Source organism: Dasypus novemcinctus, chromosome 16 (genome assembly GCF_030445035.2).
Source record: "Dasypus novemcinctus isolate mDasNov1 chromosome 16, mDasNov1.1.hap2, whole genome shotgun sequence".
Taxonomy (NCBI): Eukaryota; Metazoa; Chordata; class Mammalia; order Cingulata; family Dasypodidae; genus Dasypus; species Dasypus novemcinctus.
The window spans coordinates 2,400,379-2,406,933 of NC_080688.1; the positions used below are offsets into that span (position 1 = coordinate 2,400,379).

A 6,555-nucleotide genomic window follows, 5' to 3' on the forward strand; every position below is an offset into this window, starting at 1 on the left:
TAAGTAGGATATCTATATCTGAATGCTTCATGGCATTCACTAACACAGGAATCGACTAAGGAAGATGTGTTATGAGTACAAATTTGTGTATTGGCTGCTAAAGCCAAAGCCAGTCAAAATTGACAAGTTTCTAAAGCCGTATTTACAATTTGATCTTGAGTCTTGCGTAACATGTACTCAACTATGTAATGCATGTGAGGAAACAAGCAATCCATTCAAACTTCAAGCAACATAACAAGAGCTTTGCACACATTTTCTGTATCTTTGGTTCATCACCAACCAATGCAAAGGGATCCTCAATAAAACAATCAACGTGAAACATCAGACCTTGGGCTTACTGATGATAAACTGATTGATACATGCAACATCATGAAAACTTATTTTTTGTCAACTGTGCTTGAAGAAGTATAAAAACTTGGGAATCAAGATATTGAGAGGACAATCTAAAGCAGCATTATTTAAAATCTCAGAAGAACCATCACTTTCTTCTGAATGGCACCAAATGCCCCCTCACAGGTTTTGTAATCTTCAAAATGCAATAGGCTACAGAATTTTGGAAAGAGGATGTGCCAATTCTGTAATACTCCTTTGGAGGCTATGGCTGTAACTTAAATACCTAGAGTGACTCTACTGAGAGAGGAAGAGTCCATAATATCATTTAAACATTCACTTTTAAATAAAGTCTGTTACACCATTTGGAAGTTTTTGAAAATGTGCTTTCACATTATTGTTGAAGACATGGTCACTCAATGATCTTTGGTTTCATATGCAGATTTTAATTTTGTAAAAACAAAATCAAAGTAGTTGTTGAAATCTGGTTATTGATCGAGCTGTTTCCGTTTCTGTTGCATGTTTTTCTAGATGGTGGTGTCTATGTCAGGGACTACTTCAGCAACTCTTGGATTTGCTGGAGACCTTGCTCATCAGGTTTCCCCTCAAACTCCATTTTGCTTTGACAGTTCTCACCATCCCATAGGTCTATGGTGCTCAGGTTATCTTACTTATTTATTCATCCATTTATTTATTTATTTTAAAAGTCAGTAGCAGTTTATTAAGTGATATTTCTAAATTATTTTGACACAGACTATATTCTTTGACATGTGTGGCCAGTGATATATCTTTCATGTATTTTCTATTTGGCTTGTGCTATGGCAGAAATTTCCTGGAATTCCAGGAGTGTACACAAACAAAATGAAAAAGAAAAAAAAATCACTGCTCGCATCCAATGCACATTGACCTTGTGCCAGTTGTTCTCTTCAGTACTTAGCCAGTTTTGCACAGAGCATGGATAACATCACAAGGTCAAAACTTATAGGGTCCTCAGTATTTTATGATCATGTACCTTGCTCTAGTTATCTATGGCTTTAGAAATTCCCTAAATGCATGTAATCAATAAGTACCAATTTTCCCAGAGAAATTCTCCTTAGTATATCCTCAGTGATCAAGGTGATATCTATGGTATGCCTGCAACTTGTGAGTTCATAGTGAATTCTGGAATATGGAAGGAAGAGATAAGCATGTTGGGTCTGTCCTTCTTGTAGCTACCACATGAATTATAATAGATATACATACACTCTGATTTACAAGTAAGGGAGGATCTGTACCTTCCAGAACCAGGGACCCACATTGGAACTCCTGAGTTATTCTAACCCACTCTGGTGGTGAGCTAGTGAGAGTGTGGAGGAAGGGCTAGTAAAAGTGTTACAATGCAATCTTACTCTCTTTAAGTTTCAATTTTTCTTGATTCAACATTCACTTGGTTGGTGTAAACATTTTAGTATTTTCCAGAATTCTGAGAATTTTGGTTCTGACTCTTTCAGCTTGTTTTTCAATATTTATGTAGGAGATCAGAATTTTGGAGGTTCTTGTTCCATAATCTTGCTATTTTCAGTTTCATAACTGATACTTTTTATGAACATCCCACATTAAGTATTAGTAAAATCTGCATACTCAATTTAAACAATCACTGGCATCACCTGCTATATATATGTGGGTAATGGTAATTTCAATCCCAAGTGCCTTCCTCATGACAAGGAGTGCCACTTACATCAGCAGGGGCTGCAGGCCCTAATCAGGACCTACTCAGAGCAAGTTCACCAGAGCATGCCTTCTAGTCTAGCTTTCTTCTCCTCTCTCTCAGAGTCCAAGTTCTGCGGAGGAAGATATTCTAACTAGTAGCCCATAAGAATTAATCTGGGAAATCAGAGGTAATTGCTTCATTGACAAAAAGACATGATATATTTCCCAGCTATTGTGTTGACTACTCTATGAAATCATCATCGACTCATCTTTTGTTCATGCCTGAGAATACCCCAGTCCAGAGGATATCCGTGGTCAGTGCCCAGAACCCAGGAGCAGCAGTGATGGAGCTGATGGCTTGATGGACTATAAAGTATGGGGAGATATGTGAGTGCCACTGAACTGTCTGTCCAACAAAGCTTCTTGTTGTTTTGGGGAGAGCCTGTGGTAGTGTCAGGAGACAGGACATCTGGGATATTGACTGACATCAGATCAGACAATTAGAATGGACAACAGAAGTAACAGGAGCAGGGTCCTAGGTATTCTCATTTATTACAGTCACAAACTGTTGGTGTCTGGATTATGAAGAAATCTGTATGGTAACAGTGTCACAGGGTGAGAGAGTTTAAACACACCTTGTAATGTATGTAGGGTTTTATAATCTAATGTGGACATTTTCTTCATTTTCACAACTATTGTGCATGTGCCTATTATACAACATAAAATCAGAGTATAAGCTTTAACCAAAGAAAGTTCCAAGTACTTCATGTAAATGAACTAAGTGGAAAGAAAAGACTAAAATTTTTTAAGGATGAAGATAAAAAAATTCCATAAAAGAAGGCATGGTTGTAGTGAAAATAAAAAAAGTAGAAGTATAAATGATCACTTTATATAAAAGTAGTAGTAAGAAATCATTTTCTTGATTACAGACAATTAAAATAGGGTGTATAACAAAGGTATCAAATATAAACAAATACCAAAAAGAGCTTTTAAATAATTTAATTATATTTGTATATTACTTTGAGGCTTATTCTCCCATTTTTTTAAATTTGTTAGAATATTTACTGAATTTCAGTAATTCAAAGAAAATTAACAATTGTGACACTGGAAAATTGAAGAAGATAGGAAGAGGATTTTAAATTTTCATTTTTATCTCCTTATACGACTCTATTTTTTATTGTTTATATGTATTACTTTTATAATAAAGTTTACATTAAAATGTAAAAACAATAAAGAAAAAAGAAAAGGAAGCAGGTAATTACACAAGGTCATGTGACACCTAGCAAAACAAAACAAGGATCAACACACAAATTTAACAGGCAGTTTGCTATATGTTGGTTTATAAAATCAAAAACACTCAGGAAAGTCCTGCTTATGATAAATTGTTAATTTTTAAATTTAGCACATAGCACTGTATATTCATTCAGCTTATGTCAGCTTTTAGTTGTTAACTGTGGTTATTTTTTGATGGTCAAATCCACAGAAACATTTTAATGTTTTTTAAACATTTTTGTAAAGAATGAATTTTCAAGGAATGTATATGAATAACAACAAGACTATCAAAACCTTAAAATGAGTTTGTAAACAACAAAGGGTTAACTGGCCTCTGCTGCTTATTGTTCAATATCTGAGGATTTCTGTTTTATATTTTATTTCTGTTTTGGTTTTTTTGTTGTTGTTGTTTGCTCAAGATAGGAAAGGATTTTGTGAGATCTATGTATCATTTTAATTTTTTTACTTAATTATCTTTATTTAAAGTTAATAAATCACATGAAACATTACATTAAAAAACATGAGGTTCCCACATCACCCACTCCCCACCCTCCCACCCCCATCAATTTTTTTAGTTGAAGATACATAGATCACAAAAAATGTTACATTCAAAAAACATAAGAGGTAAACATTACATTAAAAAACATAAGAGGTCCCCATATACCCCACTCCTCACCCCCCACCCCACCAATTTTTTTCACTTTATTTTTTAATGTTACATTAAAAAAATATGAGGTCCCCATATATCCCCCACCCCCCTCAACTCACTCCTCTGCCCATAACAACAACTTCCTCCATCATCATGAGACATTCATTGCATTTGTTGAATACATCTCTGAGCACTGCTGCACCTCATGGTCAATGGTCCACACCATAGCCCACACCCTCCCACAGCCCACTCAGTGGGCCATGGGAGGACATACAATGTCTGGTAACTGTCCCTGCAGTACCACCCAGGACAACTCCAACTCCCAAAAATGCCCCCACATCACATCTCTTCCTCCCACTCCATACCCCCAGCAGCCACCATGGCCACTTTCTCCACACCAATGCCACATTTTCTTCAATTACTAATCACAATAGTTCATGAATAGAATATCAGTAAGTCCACTCTAATCCAGACCCTATTCATCCATCCTGTGGAACTTAGAATGGTTGTGCCCACTCCACATCTATATTAAGAGGGGGCTTAGATTCCACATGGATGCTGGATGCAATTCTCCTGCTTTCAGTTGTAGGCACTCTTGGCTCCCTGGTGTGGTGGTTGACCTTCTTCACCTCCATGTTAGCTGAGTGGGGTAAGTCCAATAAACCAGAGTGTAGAAGCTGCAAGTCTGTTGAGGGTCAGGGCCTGCTATCACATAGTCAGTCCAGAGATTCAGGTCCCCTGGGTATACATTAAACCCAGCACCAACTACAGTTCTGGTAAAAGTAGCAGGAGAGACTTGTGGACAAAGAGCACATCTGAGTCCAGCTCCATCACAAAGAAACACAAACTCCAAAGTAGGGCCAGCTGACATGGCACTGAACTCCATCTGCCATGACTATAGAACATTTGGGTCTCTGCAGCCCTCAGAAGAACCAATACATCAATTTTTTTATTGTATTTTTTGAAGATACATAGATCACAAAAATGTTACATTTAAAAAATATAAGAGGTTCCCAAATACCCCCTCTGCCTCTCATCCAACTCTTCCCACATCAACAATTTCTTTCATCATTGTGTTTGGTGAATATATTTTGGAGCACTGCTGTACCACATGGATACTAGTTTACATTGTAATTTACACTCTCCCCAGTACATTCAGTGGTTATGGCAGGATATATAATGTTCAACATTTGTCCCATTCCTTTTTATACAGACTTACTTATCTGGTTCCAGTGTCAGTACAGACTGTTCTCTCTAGTGGTGACACAGCTCAGGAAGCAAAAATCTATGGCCTAAGTAAAAAAGAATTCCTCATAATCATGTTGTGGAGTACAATGAAATAATCAAATTTTATTTAATTCAAGTCCTTAGATTTTCTTAGAAAACAAGTGTAATAATTACAAATGGACTCAAGAGACATTTGGGATCAACCTTTACTTATTTAGTACAAGACTTTAAATAGCTAAAAACTATATAAACCTGAGTTATAAGCTTCCTGGAACTGGTCTTGTTAAAATTTTATGCAACTCCTCAAACATTTTACTTTTATTAAAGGTTACATTTTTTTTTCATATTTTTTAGAGTTGGCCTATACTTCACCGATAAATGACATTTCTGAGATATTTTTAGCAGAGCTTGTGCAGTGAGGTTTATTTCCCTGTTGTGAAAACTTTGCTGTGATCTAATAAAAAGACTTTTTCATTGTATGTCCCTTGTGGAAATTGAGAACTATTGAATAAAGTATTTATAACAGTCCAGCCTCATTTTCACCATACTTCAGTTATCCTTTAGCTCTGTCTGTTTAATGGCACTTAACTTAAAACATTAGAAATTATATTTTGATTTTCTAAATCATCTAAATGGATCACTAACAAATGTTTTATTCTTATGGGATACATAATATTATTTTCATGTGACTTTGTATTCCAGTTCCATTCATGTAGGCAACTTGTATTTAGAGCATAGAGATATCCCTCTTTTCCTTTCCATGGCATAGTTATAACACTAAACAAGAAGGCTTCATGATATTGAGGAAAAACATAAGGAAGACCTAAGGGCTAGAATAATGTAGTAAGGTTTTATATTCTTACAAAACTTTTGCTGATGAAATATTTGAACAATAATTTTGGGACTCATTAAGCTAAGTCAACAACTAATAACTATTGTAAAACTCATCCTCAGATGCCTCCTGAGTATGCACTTAAATTAATCATCATGGAGCAAGTGGATAACACCACAAAATCAGGCATCTGATGAAAGTAAGGGTCCTTTGGGAAGCTGAGATTATGATATGTCATTGCAATTCTGGGAATGAATGAATTAGCAGTCCCAAAGCACTTATAAGAAGGATGTTTCAAGAAAAAGGAAAGAGGAACCAGAAGACATTGGAGTAATTGAAAGAACAGAATTAGAGTCTGAGCCATTGCTTGAAAAGGCAGAATTTTGTTTACATGGTTCATTACTTTAATTTGATAAATATTAATTCTTGCAACATTATTGTATAATACCCAATAATTCTGCCTTTAACCTTCTTCTCTTGCTATTATGCCAATCCGTACACATTTGTAGTTAGAAGAAATCCTATAAGCATTTAATTTTACTGATTACATAAAAAT

At 35.6% G+C, this 6,555-nt stretch overlaps 1 pseudogene; it reads right to left on the reverse strand.

Moving 5' to 3' along the window:
* Positions 1–387: 387 nt before the first annotated feature.
* Positions 388–946, reverse strand: LOC101423320 (transportin-1 pseudogene; annotated as a pseudogene).
* Between the last annotated feature and the right edge of the window lie 5,609 nt (positions 947–6,555).